Genomic DNA, 17,276 nt, shown 5'->3' with positions numbered 1-17,276 from the left:
GTTCAACAATACTAATAAAAATAATATTCCTTCAAAAATATAAGAATAAATTTAAGAATAATGGGTGCTAGTATTTTTTTTTTTTTTTTTTACTTTGCATTAAAAAATAATTACTTATATAAATATTACTATACTTTGTATAATTGCTTGACTTGTATTGAACTTAGAAGATTAGCATACAAGTAAACACTAGTGTGTAGCCCGGCCGTTGCACCGGTTGCTACTTTAATTAGACCTTGTGATTATTATATACATTTATTTTCATGTTTATAACATAGTTTGTGATTAGCTTAGATGGTTAAGTAATTGATAACACGATATTATACATGATTTATATGTGATATTTGGTCATATTTTATTGTGTTTTCTTCATTTTCCTAATCTTTTTGAGCTATTATTCTTCCTATTTCGATATTGCTCTTCTCGGTTTGTTTGCTTTTGTTTTTATAGGAATAGGGCTTGATTTACGTGGAATTTATTTTAATCGCGAGATATTTCTTTATATGGAGCGTTTCTAGCGCCAATGGAGCATCAATGGAGCATTTTGGAAGCCTACTCCACAGCTCGGTTGTGGCGTGCAATCTGTTGGCCACAACCTGGTTGTGGGCGTCTATATTGGAGCAAGGGAGAGGCAAAGGACAGCCCGTTCCACAGCCTGGTTGTGGCAGTTTTCTTCGTGCCACAACCCACTTGTGGCAGCTCGTTTTGGTGGCGTTTGAGAGTCCTATTTAGATAAAAATACCTAGTTTTATGATAGGATATAAATAGGTTTTAGATAACCTTTTATTTTAACACTTTTATTCATATTTCAGATATTTTTTTTAGACTTCTTTTTGGGTTTTACGTTCTTCCATATTATTTTCTAGGGTTTTGCTTTCAAGATTCAAGATTTCATAATTAATTCCAAGTACTGATTTCTTCTCTCAATTCTCTTATTTTATTATTGTTAATTATGTTTTCTTTATTGATTATCGTTATTGTTTTCATTAATATGTGTGAGTAGTTTCCTTGTTCCAAGATCTAGCGGAACCCGAATATGATTAATGCATGATTTAATTCTTTAAATTCTTTGATGATAATTGCAATTGATATGCTTAATTGATTGTGCTCATGCCAATATTAGATTAGGGATAATTAGTATTGTTATTAATCCATTGTTTTAATCACAACGGGAGTTGGGTTTTGACGGGTTTGAATAATTCAATTAAGGGTTTGAAGTTCATCACGGGAGTAGTTGAACGGATGATTAGGAAGTTAGAGTAATGTGCTCAAGGTCTTTAATTTGCATGATTCCACGGAAGTAGGCTTGATTGTGATTAGAGAAGCCATTGATAACTCGGGAGAGACCATTGGTATTATATAGGGATTACTTTTCCTCATCAATCAATTGAATTATATGTTAGGGGTAGAACGACTATTGCATTAATTGTATTCGTGGTGATGCTTGATCTTGGATGTTTTTAGCATTGATTTATCATATTATTTAGTTTAATCGCGTTAATTAGTTCTTTAGTTATTGACTCTCATTCGTTTGATTTGGTTACTTGCTTAGTAATTGCTTGAGTCTATTTAATTAGTTGGACCATAGTCTCTTGGGATCCGACCCTTGCTTGCCCGTCTACATAGTAGTGGTTTAGTTAGGTTTATTTTTGTTAGGTACGCGACACGCCTATCAGTAACCATCTTTCTTATAAAAGGTTGGGTGTTCAAATCCCTTTATCTTCATTTTTGTAATATTTTGGTTGATTGAGTAATGATGATGTGGCATAATGAGAGATGGAGTAGGTGATGTGGGGTGCTCTACGTGGCACATAGACGTAGGTGACGTGGCGTGCTCTACGTGGCACATAGACGTTTTTAATAACGCCTTTTTAATATATTAGTATAGATTAGTGTTTGATTAATGTATTACAAATTAAATTGTAGATTATTATGCAATTACTTAGGAGTTACATTTTATGAGAAAATTAAATACAAAAAGTACACATATGAAGAGTTTTAGGATGATGAGTGAAGATGCATAATGTGACACATAATGCTCATGTGGCGCCAAAACATATGGAAAGAACGATGACACATGATGTTGTCACTTTGAGTTTTAATAATATTTTAGATTTCTCTATTTAATTGGTATTTGTCAACATAAATTTTGGCCAATAATGTTTCTAATTAATTATCAATAAACATACTTGGAAATTATTGATTTGTTAACAAACGTCCCTGGAGCGTTAGATAAGCATTTACAATATTTTCTAAATGGTATGGGGTATTAATTTAGAAATGGATGCCAAAATCATGTGTCGGTAGATGTAATTGATGTTCATTTTAATTCAATAGTTCTATCTATTTTTAGTTATCTATCTAACACGCTCATAATATTTGTTAGCTTTTGCCAATTATATAAGTTGATACGGAGTATTTAAAAATGATACACTGAAACCATTATAGCAAGTACTACATGAAAATCTTATTTATTACTGGTACTCCATAATCACTTAAGTTAATCAAAGTGAAACATTTATTTTGAAACATTCGCCACAATTAATTTGCTTCATTTCCAATTTGTAGTGTCACAAATCCCAATAAACATGTCCTATTTCATTTTGAAGAAATTATTGAGTTTTAATAATATTTTAGATTTCTCTATTTAATTGGTATTTGTCAACATAAATTTTGGCCAATAATGTTTCTAATTAATTATCAATAAACATACTTGAAAATTATTGATTTGTTAACAAACGTCCCTGGAGCGTTAGATAAGCGTTTACAATATTTTCTAAATGGTATGGGGTATTAATTTAGAAATGGATGCCAAAATCATGTGTCGGTAGATGTAATTGATGTTCATTTTTAATTCAATAGTTCTATCTATTTTTAGTTATCTTATCTAACACGCTCATAATATTTGTTAGCTTTTGCCAATTATATAAGTTGATACGGAGTATTTAAAAATGATACACTGAAACCATTATAGCAAGTACTACATGAAAATCTTATTTATTACTGGTACTCCATAATCACTTAAGTAAATCAAAGTGAAACATTTATTTTGAAACATTCGCCACAATTAATTTGCTTCATTTCCAATTTGTAGTGTCACAAATCCCAATAAACATGTCCTATTTCATTTTGAAGAAATTTGTTCAATTCTCTTACTGAGTATGGAGTAATTTATTATGCTTTCTATATATAGCTCTCAGAGCTACAAATAAGCGTTTAATGTTTTTTTCCTTTTTTGGTAAAAATTTAAAAATGCATGATAAAATCACGTACAAATCGTTTAAAAAAAATCACAAATTAGTGTATTTAATGAATATGTTTCATTAATATTCCTCTTTTATTTAGTTTCTTATACATGTCCTTAAAGTTATATATAGCAGTTTCCTTCTTTATTTGGTATAGCTCCGTTTATTTAGCTAACACATTTTGATTTTAATACTATTCACACTCCTTTTTTGACCATGTTTTGCGCTTTATACGTAATGAAAAATATAGTCATGTAAGATCTTGTTATATACGTCACGATATATATATGTTTTCTAATATCAATTCTTCATAATTTTTTTGCTACAAGTAATTAAAGATATTAATAGTTGAATTTGTGCATTGGCAAACGTAACTAAAAAAAACCTGACAATTATTGGACCCTTATCATGGATCAAACTAAACTGAACTAGACATATTTCATAAATAGGGTACGAAGAGAAATATTTTCGAAAATAGAAAGAAGTATTTTTGTTAAAAACAAGTGTATCACAAGACTCTTTCACATTTCACTTCGTTTGATAATCAATGACGTGAAAGATATTCATCACTGGGTTTGATTTTTGGGGAGACACAACCAGGTGTCTACAATATTGTATACTTGGAATCACTGGCGGATCCAGGACTTTTAACTAGGGGTAACATAGAATAATATAGGGAAAAAGGTGAAATTTTAAAAAAGCTCTACATTATATACTATTATTATCATTAGCCTTAAAATTTTAAAAAATTCATTTTTGTAGATGAATTTTCATTTAACGAATATTGAATAAGTTATATTCTATTAATGAATATGATCAAATCAAAAACTATTTCATAGGTTTAATAGTATATTTTTGTATGTATTCCTCTGAATTTACTATTCAAAAGGTAAATATAAAACTACAAAGAAATTTTGACTTTTAGCACCATATATTTTAAAAGTTTTATTTTACCACCAAATAAAAATCTAAAAATTGTTTTTACCACCTACCGTTAAATCTAGTAGTGTTAAAAAAAATTCTTCGATTTTCTTGTGCAAAACATATTTTTCAAAGGTTTAGGGGGGGCATTTTTGGCCCTATGGGTCCTAAATTGACAAAAAATTGATCAAAATGCCTCGTCTTGCGTGTTTCACGCAATTTGAGGTATTGTTAGACACACAAAACGAGGCATTTACGATCATTTTTGTCAATTTTGACTTCAAATTGGAACTATAGTGCCAAAATGCTTCCTTAAACCTATGAAAAACATGTTTTGCGCATGAAAATCAAAGAATTTAAAGTATTCTGTTAGATTTTTGGCGACAGGTGATTAAAAAAACAATTTTTAATTTTTTCTTGGGTGGTAAAATAAAATTTTAAAATACATGGTGGTAAAAAATAATTTCATGAATTTTTTTGGTGCTAAAAGTCAAAATTTTCAAATTATTTTATTTAAAATAAGTTATTGATTTACTCAAATGAAACTAAAAAATATATTAATTACTTACCAAATAAATATGTGCCTTGAAAAGTGCAACACAAATGGGAAGAAGTTTCATCAAAGAAGGAGTTTTTAAGAATAATATTCTATTCTTATATTATTATTATTATTATTATTATTATTATTATTATTATTATTATTATTATATTTGGTACTGTATTATGTACGGTGATTAAAATAATTAAAGTATTTTTTTTTTTGAAACAAAAATAATTAAAGTATAAGTATATATAATTTAAAATTTTAAGATTCTACTAACTTGTAAGTTTACTTAAATGAGGGTTTTTACAAAAATTATATTATAAACAATTATAACTATAATTAATTTGTTTCAAAAAGAAAAAAAAATCAAACTAATAAATAGGACTCTTTTCTTTTAACAAGGAAATCATAAAAAGAAAAGGTTAGAACCTAAGAAACCTGTTTTATATAAACATGTCTCTTTTCTATTAACTAGGTAAGAAGCGGGATTGTTGGCATTTGTTATAGAAGACTCTAAGAGACCCGTTATTTGAGATAACAAGTCTCTTTGAACTTTTTTTTTCCAAGGGTAACATGTGCTACCCCTTGTGCCTTCGTGGATCTGCCACTGCTTGGAATCAACCAGTTTTTTTCAACAACAATTACAGTTTTATATGGATTCATATTCTCGTTCTTATGCTGCAGTTAGTCTTAAGTGGATAATTGCTAATATTTGACCCTGCAGTACGTAAGACATTTGCTTGGTGTCGCATCCACAAGGTGTAGAGGGCTAGTGTGATTCTGACAGGGCGCACCTACTAGTCAATTTTATCTCTTTTTAATAATATACTTCAATCGTTTGTTTTTAGTTGCTTCTCTTTTCTGAAACAGAAGTTTTAAATTAGTTGCATCACTTTCCTTGTAAGTTAATAAACTCTCTCTCCCTCTCCTATCACACGAGTCCATTTTTTTTTATCATCTTTATTTTCTCATCTCTAAAAAACAGAGACAGTAGTGTAACTTTTTGTTTTTTTTTTTTCCGAAAGGAATATATATAGTTATTTGTCTGCTTAAGATGTTGTTTGTTTGAAAAAAAATATGGAAAGTTGAAATTCTTAGGAGTCCTCGTAAAAAAAATTAAAATTTTTAGAAATTAAATTTTTTTTATTTGTGTTATTATTTGATTGACAAATTCATGGAAAGTAGTCATTCCTAGGAATGAAATTTCATTTCCTACCGATTGGAGGAAAATTAACTAGGGAGATCTAAGTAAGTGTAATTTCCCATGGTAAGATAGGAATGTATATTGTGATATGATATTATGAGAATAATATTATATATATGAGATATTATTGTAATACTAGGATTCTAGTATTAAGAGATAGGATGAAGTGTGATATTTTCTTGCGATAATGTTTTGGAGTATATCTTGTGAAAAGATATATGTGAGCTATTGTTATATTTATTTAGGAAGTTAAGATATTTAGGAATTTTAGGGTTACATATTACTATTGTCTATATATATATTGTGATGTGACCGAATATTACGAATGGAAAAAATATAATGAGAAAATATAAAAGATATATTTTTTTTCCTTAATTTAACACCATGGTTAACCAAACACAATTTGACATTTCCTAGCAATTCCAATTATATAGGATTGATAGGAATATAAATTTCTAATAAATTTGCATTTCTAGCATTTAATATGTCATTTAAAAAAAAAGAAAAAAACAACAGAAAATAAATTAATCCGGATGCCTACTAATTAAGACCCTGTTCTCTTCACCTTAAAAAAATAATATTAAGTAAAAATAATTTCAGTTCAATAAAAATAAGTTCAGTTCAGTAAAATTAATTTCAGTTCGGTAAAAATAATTTCAGTTCAGTAAAATTAATTTCAGTTTAGTAAAATTCAGTTTTCTTAAAGAAGAATTATAATAAAAAATCAGTAAAAATAATTTCAGTTCAGTAAAAATAATTTAAGTTCAGTAAAAATAATTTAAGTTCAGTAAAATTAAGTTCAGTTCAGTAAAAATAAGTTCAGTTCAGTAAAATTAAGTTCATTTCAGCAAAATTAAGGTGAATCAAACAGGGCCTAAATCTAAGCAGTTTGAATCAAATTTCTTAATTAATATGAATAGGAAAATTTGTCAAAATTAAGCTAACCTTTGTGCAGTTAATTAGCTCAAAATAAGTCAACTTTTTTATTAATTGAAAATAAGTTGATCTTTATAGCATATCTTCTCGAAATGAGTCATGACTTGTTAGCCTCGGAGGTACCAATTTCATAGGTTAAATATGCCACGTATTATAATGTTATTGGTTCATACATTTTAAAAAATTTAATCAAATTAGTTGTTTAATTAACTTTTTTGTAATTTTTTTTTTATTAAAAAAACCCTTCTCATCCCAGTAGAACAACCCGTCAACCCCCACCCCCTACCGGCCGTCGCCAATAACCCCTCACCCGCCGCCGCTGTTCACCCCTTTCTTTCTCTCTCTCTCTCCCCTCGCCAATCTCTCTTTTTTTAAACTTTTTAGGTTAGGTTGATTTGGGGTGTGGGCTGGGTTTTCAGTGGTCAGGAGTGGGTTGCAGTGGCCAGGCACTGGTTTTGGGTGATATTTCGGAGGTTATGCATGGTGGGGATTCGAGGTGGATTTGGTGGTATTCAGGTGGGTTTCATCCAGCAAAGAGCGGTATGAAAAGAGGAAGCAAAGAAAGGGGTCGGCCGACGTCGAAATGGCTCAGGGGTGAGGGATTGGAGGGATGATGGTGGGAGGAGAAAGAAAGAAAGGGAAGGTGGCCGGTGGGGAAGGTGCGTGCGGTGGTGGCCTGGCGGGGTTGGGGTGGGAGAGATGGGTGCGGTGGTAGGGATGGGGTGGACTGGTATGTTATGTGACTTGGACTTTTTTTTAAAAGAAAATTAAATAATTTATTTTTAATAAAGTAACTTGTTTGGTAGGTTGTGGGCAATTTGACCTATTAAAAGGAAATACATACTTGTATTAAAATATAACTTATTTTCAGTTAATTAAAAGGTTGGCTTATTTAATTTTGAGCTAATCACACAAAAGTTGGCTTATTCTTGACAAATTTTTCTATGATTTATTAAAAAATTAAATTTTGTACATTCTAGTAGAACAGTTAATACGGGTAAACGGGTAGGGTTTGGGTCAGTCAGGTCAGCTCGAGTCGGGTAAATTTGAGTTAATGTCGTAACCTATGCGGGTCAGGTTCGGGTTGGGTCATGCTTGAGTAGGGTCGCATCGGGTCATGCATCTTATCGAGTTAGGGTCGAGTTTAGGTCTGGTCAGTAATAGGTCAGGTTACTTTTGAGTCGGGAGGTTGGGTTTAATTCGAGTTTTAACCGGTTAAATCGAGTTAGAGTCATTCTTGGGTTTGAGATGGGTTCGGGTCTCAAATATTGGGTAATCTGGTCTCAGTTTGATTTCAGGTTGGGTCATATTGAATTCGGGTATGACGTTCACGTTTAAATTAATAATTATCAATTTCTTCATTTATTGTAAGAGATTTAATTTCAGATAAATTCATATTCGAGTTGATCAAGTTTTAATTAAATTACATTTTTTCCCACTTATATTAGGATAAATAATTACATGTAAGTTCAAATTTTGAACTAATGAGTTCATATATGGATTTACGATTTTTTCACCATATACCCATGAACTTTTTTAAATTCATTATATACCTCAGAGTTTTCACCATATACCCCTTAACTTTTTTAAATTCATTATCTACCTCAGAGTTTTCACAAAAATACACCATATATTCTTGATGACTAATGATTGTTAAATTTGTCAGTCATTAATGTTAATTATGGCCCCAAAACCACCCCAAATACTTTCCCTTACCCCTGCAATCACCCACATTCCTTTTTCCCACCCTCAAAACCACCCCAAATTTCATTTTCTTATCCTCATAATGAATCATCAGATATGGTTATGGAGATTTGGAGTGGTTTCAAAGGTTGGAGAAAGGAGATGAGTGGTTTCAGGGATGGGGGAAGAGATCTTAGGTTGTTTCGAAGCATAATAACCGAATTCCACTTATCTTATTGTCATTACGGATATATGGTGAATTTATTAAGAACTCAAGGGTATATAATGAATTTGAAAATTTTTAGGTGTATATAGTGAAAATATCGAAAAATTTAAAATGTTGTAATTTCAAATAATATATAATCTTATATTCTTATTTGCGCGGCGAACATCAAATCCATCGTCCTTAGTAGAGAGGAGTATGTTACTATATATTAATAATAAGGTGGTCTAATTTGAATTTAAGGTGATTTGAAATCGGGTCAAGTCAATAACAAGTTAGCTAGGTTGAGTTCGAAATGGGTCGGGAACATGTTGGGTTGAATTTGGGTCGGGTCAATTACAAGTCGAGTTGATTTTGGGTCGGGTTAGTAACAAATCGGGTTGAATTTAGGTTGGGTTAATAATAGGTTAGGTTGAATTCAGATCGGGTTAGTAACAGGTGGGGTTAAATTTGGATTTTGACGGGTCAAAACAGGTTTGGGTCAATCTCGGTTCAGGTCGGGTTCGGTTTTGGTCAATAATTTACGGGTTATATTCTGGTTGGGCTCCAGGTCGGTTCATATTCGAGTTCGAGTCTCAAATACTCGGGTTAACTCGGCTGTAGGGTAGGTTTTTAGGTCGGGTCATATCGGGTTTGGGTCACCATTTATCCGGATTGAAACAAACGGTTAATAATCAGATTCGGATACATTTTTCAGGTGGAGTCAGCTTCTAACAGCTATATCATTCTAGTATCATTTAAGTGGGTGTCCTCAACAATATAACAAGCATTAACTGACCAAATATAACCCAATATATCAAGGAAAAAAAGGCTATTTTTTTTTTTTAAAGAATAAAAGAGGCTACTTGTAAATTTGTAATATGATATGAAGCATTATATTGTGATATTCTCAGAAATGGGAGTAAAATAAACTGAAGACATAAAATTAGAGAACATATAATCTTTAATTATTGAATTTTAAGCGAACACTTTGCAAGCCCACTACTACTAATTCTCTTCTTAATTGATTAGTGGAAAGGCACTTACAAGTTACAACTCTACAATTTCCAAGTCAAATGACCTTACGAAACCTTCCCAAGAGTTATTATATAAAGTCACAAACTTTGTAGGATCAGAATAAAATTATTGAAATGGCAAACCATAATAGTATGGTGAGTTTACTATTAATGGTTATAATACTGGCAACTAGAGCTGGGCATGGGCCGGGTCAGCACGCGGGCGGCCCGGGCACGGCACGAGGATGGCCCGGCACGGCACGGCCCGACGGCAGGCCCGGCCCGGCACGATGGCACGCCCCTCGTGCCTCGTGCGGGCTGCGGTGAAAAAAAACCCAAAAGTGGCCCGGCACGGCACGAGCCCGGCCAATAGCCCGTGGCACGGCCCGCAGGCACGGCCCGCGGGCTAACGGCTATAAACTGGCGCTGCTCTTGTTTTTTCCCTCCAACGGCCATAAACGGCTATAAACGGCTCTATTTTCACCTATAAATACCACCCTCAACTTCCAATTCTTTCCACAACTCAATACTCATCTTCTCATCTCATTCTCTTACTCTCTTACTCTCTTATTCTCATATATTATAATTTATAAATTATAATCTCTTAATATTTCTTAATCTCTTATTCTATTATAAATTTTACATTTTTAATATTATTAGTCTACTACCAAAAAAAAAAAAAATTGTTATATTTACATTCGGGAAATTATAATTTCGGGAAATTATAAATTCGAGAAATTATAAATTTGGGAAAGCATTGAAGCGTCATTGTAAGATCTAACTCAACTTTATTTTAATTTGTTATTGTTATTGTTATTATTATTGTTATTATTATTATTATTATTATTATTATTATTATTGTTGTATACTTGGAACTACTTAATTACATAAAAACTACTTTCTATTTTAATTGTGGGTTATTTGGATTGTTGAAATCTGTCTAAGGCGGGATTTGGGCTCTGGACAACGTCGATCCTAACCATAACCTACCTGGGATCTCATTGATTTAGATAATCTACTATTATTATAATTATTTTTGAAAATTTATTAACTTACTAATTAAATAATAATTAAGAAAAAAAACTTACTTATACTTGTTAATTGTTATAATTTGTTATAATTTGTTACTTTGTTAGTGTTATAAACTTATAATTGTTAATTTGTTATAATTGTTAATATTGTTGTTAATTATTATTTATTAGTTAATAATCTTAATTAATCATGGCATCAAACTCGAACCAATCCTCCTCTAAAAAAGCCAAATCTAAACGACCATTGGAAGGCTCTTCTATGCCCCCCCCTACAATGCAAATCCCTACTATGCAAATCCCTACAATGGCCAATCCCACCCACCCCGGGTTTTCTACCGGTTTTCCCACCGGATTAGATCAACAAGGGACATTCCAACCATGGCAAAGCACCCAATCTCCACCTTATTATGCCTCCGCACATGATATGCCTTTTGAATTTAACTATCAAACAACTCAAGCAAGCAACACACAACCTGCCGGCTCTAGTGACCCATCCGTCCAAAATACTATTCCCCCATCTGATAACCCATTCATTGAATGGTACACCGAAGAAGAAATGACCCTTTTGAAAAACCGAAAGAGTAAATGTTGGCAATATTTCTTGTTAAGTAGAGATGGTGAAAAAGCCAAGTGTAAAACTTGTGGTAATATTTATTCGGCTCCAGCCAAAGGCGGTACGGGGCACCTAAACCGACACAGTGAAAAATGTGGTGCCCCTAGTACTGACCCAACTCAACCAAAAATTTCTCAATTCCATCCTTATGGCTTCACTTACAATTATGAGAGGGATAGGGATGAACTTGGGAGAATGATAGTCCAAGCCGAACAACCTTTTCTTTTTGCTGAAAGTGATCCGTTTAACAATTACATTAAACGAGCACTACAACCCCAACACAAAAAAATCTCCCGAAAAACCGTTAAAACAGCTGCCATGAAAACTTACTTAGAATACAAAATGAAATTAATTGAAGAACTTAAAACTCTTACTTCAAGAGTTTCTATAACTTCTGATGCATGGGATGGTGGTTATGGTTTACATTATTTGTGTGTTACTTGTCATTGGGTTGATAGTGAATGGTTATTGCAAAAACGTATTATTTATTTCAAATTGCTTGAATACCCCCATACGGCCTTTAATATTTCTAATTGTATTATGAGTGCTCTTGATGAATATTGTCTTAGGGACAAAATCATGTCCATGACGTTTGATAATGCAACATCCATGACAGCTAGTGCTAATCTAATTAAACCAAACTTGCATAATGTCATAATGGATGGAGATGCATTACATATTAGATGCATTTGTCATGTTTTAAACTTGTGTGTTAAGGATGGACAAGAAGCAATTGGTCCATACTTATTCCAAAATTCGAAATGCTGTTTTGTCTATTATGTCTTCTAGCAGTAGGTATCAGGAATGGAGGCGATATCTTAAGCAAAATAAGATAAAGCCTATTAGAATTAAAACGGATTGTCCAACTAGGTGGAACTCCACCTATGACATGTTGAGTCAGGCACTTTCGTATAGAGTTCCATTTTCATTGTTTTACAATAATAAGTATCCACAATTCATGATAGCAGACTCCGATTGGGATAATTGTGAAAAATATATGCAATTTTTACAATTATTATATAGTATGACTCACTGTTTTTCTTCTGTTTATGTTCCTTGCATTCATTCTTTCCTTCAAAATGCATGTTTATTTGCTCAACTTCTTTATGAACATCGATCACAACAAGATTACAATGATTATGTTCCACAAATGGAGGCTAAATGGCGTAAATATTACACTAAGCTTCCTATGGTTTATATGTTTGCTTCTATTTTAGATCCTAGATCAAAGTATGATGGCACATTTATGCTAATTGATATTTACTATGAATGCATGCAACTCGGTGATGGTGTCGAACAATATAAAAATCATGTGAAAGATAAATTTTTTGAGTTATATAGAGTTTATGAATCTAAATATGGAACCGTCACTCATTTTGCCCCTTCTCAAACATCCAAAAGCGTAAGTAAAACGGGCAAAAGTTTGGCGGCCCAAGCTGCTAACATGTTATCTAAGTTTTCAGGTAGTGGATCATCATCAAGGCGAACACAAAGCGATGTTTCGGAGTTGCAAATGTACTTAAACTACGACTTCATGAAAGGCTTGGACGAAGATTCGAGGTTGGGGATGGACATCCTAGATTGGTGGAAATCCCAAAGCACAAAGCATCCAATTTTGGCGGCAATGGCACGTGATATTTTCAGCATCCAAGCCTCCTCCGTTGCCCGGAACGAGCTTTTAGTGCTTCGGGAAGGGTTCTAGACGATAGAAGAACAAGTTTGAAGCCCGAAACACTAGAAATGTGTGTTTGCTTGAAGGATTGGATGGATGCCCAAGAACGCATCCAAGATCGTACTTTTACGGCCAACGACAACATCGATGGTTCCGATCGTTCTGGTTCAACTAGCTCCTCCGCATTAGCTAGTGAACATGAAGCCGAAGATGAAGACGAAGAAGATAATGAAGACCTTGATTGAAGATTACCAACAACTCGAGAATTAATATTAATTAGCGAAAATTCTAGTATTTCCTATGTACTCTATTAATTAGTGAAAATGTTAGTATTTCCTATGTTGGCTATGTACTCTATTAACATTAGCCGTATAATAAAATAACAAAATAAGTTATTCATCAATTACTGTTAGTTGTACCCTTGTACTTCATATTATCTTTTACTTAATAAATTTTTATGAATGAATTTTTTCAACTTTTAATTTTATGGAATATGTTATATTGTTATTTAATTTTTGTCTAATACTTATATAGTTATATGAATAATATGATATATAGTAAATTATGAATGAACAATAAATATTAATATAATTTAAACAATATTTAATATAACTTAACTCCATAAAAAATTTAATAATTATTAAATTCAAATATTAAATTGTATAATTATTCAATTCAATTTTTTCTTTCATAAAAAAAATTCAAGTTTTTTTAAAGTTTTTTTTAATTTTTTTTTTAAAAAAAAAAAAAGAAAAAAGGGTAAGCCGTGGCCCGTGGGCCGGCACGGCCCGCCTCCACCGTGGGCCGGCACGGTGGCCGGCACGACGGGCGGCCCGGCACGGCACGACCGGCACGGTGGGCCGTGCCGTGCCGTGGACAGGGAAACCTTGAAGGCCGGCACGGCACGGCACGGCCCGCCTCCACCGTGGGCCGGCACGGCCCGGCACGACACTGTTCATGGCCCGCCTAGGCACGGCCCACGGCAGGCCCGGCACGGCCCATGCCCACCACTACTGGCAACTATGGCTTTCACCTCCCAATCCCAACCTCAAATGGCCATGCCTCCTGCGCTCGCGCCAGCCTTAGCATTGCCACCTGCTAAGGTGTTTAGTCTGGCACTATTTTTTCTTAACATCTCTCAAACAGATTTACCACCAACTCCAACTACGGCGCCTCCTCCTCCTCCTCCTCCTCCAAGGGCAATAATGCCCCCTTCACCTCCATCTGCAGATGATCCCCTTCCTCCAGTACCGTCAGGGGGAAAGAATCCAGTGCCAGTGCCTGAACCACCCGAAGATGATCCCCCTCCTCCGATAGGTGTTGGCATTACTCCGGCACCAGGTTCTGGTGTAATTGCTATGACTCCACCACCAATCGCTCCACCTGTTACCCCAACGCCAAGCAATAATGTTCAAACACCAACAGGTAATGAAAACGATACAATGCCGATGCCAGACACGCCACCACCAGAAGATTAGATTCCTGCAGCTCAAACTCCTGTAAGCAACCACAATTATTCGATGGGAAATTCCCTGTTTCTCATGGTGAGAAATAAAATTTGTTTCCCATGAGGGCATTTTCGTGAATAAATCAACAACTTTTTCAATATTGTGGGCTCCACAATTGAATAAAGTTGAAAAAGTTGTTGTTTAATTATTCACAAAAATGCCCCCATAAGAAACGAATCACGGTGAGAAACTGGGGCTTCCTCTTATTCGATCTACCAGTGCTCTCACGTTATCATACCTATAAGTCTATAACCCTTGTTATATACTCCCTTTGTTCTCAAGATAAGTGGCTTTTATTTTTTTTTATTTTTTTCACTCCACATTCATATTCTAAAATCGACCTTAGTTTTTTAGTAGCGTATTTAAAACATATGTTCTTAAGATGATTCTTTTTAGCTACAACTTATTTTACCGGTTAAGATTTTCTTTTAGTTCTCGCAAAATCTCAAATTTATATGGTAGTTTCTACAAAATCTCAAATTTATACGGTAGTTTTAGAAAGAAAAAAAAATCCAAAAAAAAAACCTAAGGTTGCAATTAATCAAAATTGAATTAGTGATAAAGTCCATATATTAATTGCAACTTGGTTTTTTTTATTTGAAACAAATTGCAACTTGGTTTTTTATTTACACAAATAAAGCTCGTCATAAATATAAGGAAAAATATAAAAAAATAATCCCAACTTTCATCAATTTTGGTTGAATAATCCCAATTTTGGATTATTCTGGAATAATCCGAACTTTGGGGGTGTTCTTTTTCTTCAATCCCAAATACCGGTTACCACCTTCTTGCCTCCCAACTACCACATGACGTCATTTTGGGCCCATTCTTTACCTTCCCTCTCATTTCTCATTCCTATTTGGATTCTCATATCTCCTTTTACTTTTTTCCCCCCAAACAACCAATAATTGTTCGTAAATTTTGATTTGGAGGAGTGAATTGAAGTATTTTTGATTTTTTGGAGGAATCAAAGTGAAAGGGGGATGAGAATCGAGTTAGGAATGAGAAATGTGAGGGAAATAGGGAAGGAAGAGAAAGAATGAGCTCAAAATGACGTCATGTGGTAATTGGGAGGCAAGAAGGAGGTAACTTTTGATGTTTTTGAAAATAGAAGGTGGTAATTTTCAAAAAAAAAAAAAATACAAGGTGGTAATTGCTAAAATGGACATAATAGAAGGTGGTAATTGTACGGGTCACCTACTATTTTAACTAATAATTTTATTAAAAAAAAAAGTCATAATCGAAGCAACACGTCTCAGCTCGACTATTCATTGCATGAACGGTACGTACATATGAAGGGTTGTTGCCCTTGTTGGTGTTGGATTTACATGAATCTATTAGTCTTTTCCTGAGAATTAAGGCAAGTTGAGAGTACTAACGTTTGGGAAAAGTTGCACAAAAAGTTCCTGAAAAGTTTGGCAAGTTGCAGATAGAGTACTCACCACATAAGTGACCTTCTACAACAGGTTAACCAAACAAAAAAAAAGGAAATTAAAATTCTGACATAAAGTCAGAAGGTACTGACGTTTGTAATTGTTTTATGTACTCATCTCCATAGCCATCTTCTCCACCTTGCATCTATTGAAAAAAAAAAAACACAGAAGAAATAATTACAAAAATTACAGGAAATACGAAGTGGTATTAATGAGGTAAGGAGAGGCCATGGGAGTTTTCCGAGGACCGTTTTGCCCCGCTCCTTAGACGACCACCGACAACGGCGGTTGTATTTTGCCGGTGATTTCTCCGACCACCTCTAAAACGGTCAAATTTAATCTGGGTCACGAGAATTTTTTTGAGGGTTTTGGGGTAATTTTTCCATTTGGCTTGGCAGAAAAGAAAAAGAAGAGAAAATGTTGGTTTTGTTTTGTTTTGTGTTTTGGATTGGTTTGGTTTGGTTTGGTTGGAAATTATTTGGGTGCGATTTGCCGCCATGGTTGATTATCCCACCATGAAAATTTCTACCTAATTTGAATATTTGATGAGATGTGGATCTGAGCCTCCTATTTGGAAAAAAAAAAAAAAAAAAAGGGAAGAATTGGAAGCATTGTTGAAAAGAGTAAATACAAATAGAATATACCAATTGGCAAACGTAAATCACTACTGTTTCTTGGATGATGTTTCTGAACCGAATTTCCACATTAATGGCGTTGAGCTTCAAGGGGAAGGAAGAGCTCTGTTTTTTTCTTTTCTGTAAAAAGAAATGATGAGGGTAGCTTGTTTTTTTATTTTCCTTTTTTTTTTGTAAAACCAAAAAATTGTTTTAACCGGTTTTAACAAGTTAGTACAAGATTCTTTACCTCCTATAACAGGTTCAGTACCCTATGTGCAACTTGTGAAACTTGAGTCCCTTTTGTGCAACTTTTCCCAAACGTTAGTACTCTCAACTTGCCTTAATTCCTTTTCCTGAGATAGGGAGACTTTTAAATTCTAGTAGTCTTTTCTGATATAGGGAGATTACTAGTACCGTGTTCTTTTTCAATTAAAAAAATAAATAAATAAAGCCTGTTACAAATTACAAGTATTTTAATTGACCCCAAAACTATGAGTCCTTTAGACCTTTTATTTGCAATTTAACAAGTGATATTTTTTTTTGTTATAAATTTAACTATTGTAATATTAAACAAACAATTACTTCCTTCTATTCATTTTTAATTCATTGCAATAGTCAATTTACAATACGTTTAAGGGAAACTGTAGGATA

Source organism: Chenopodium album, chromosome 19 (genome assembly GCF_948465745.1).
Source record: "Chenopodium album chromosome 19, dcCheAlbu1.1, whole genome shotgun sequence".
NCBI lineage: Eukaryota > Viridiplantae > Streptophyta > Magnoliopsida > Caryophyllales > Amaranthaceae > Chenopodium > Chenopodium album.
Note: the sequence above shows the minus strand (reverse complement) of the source record.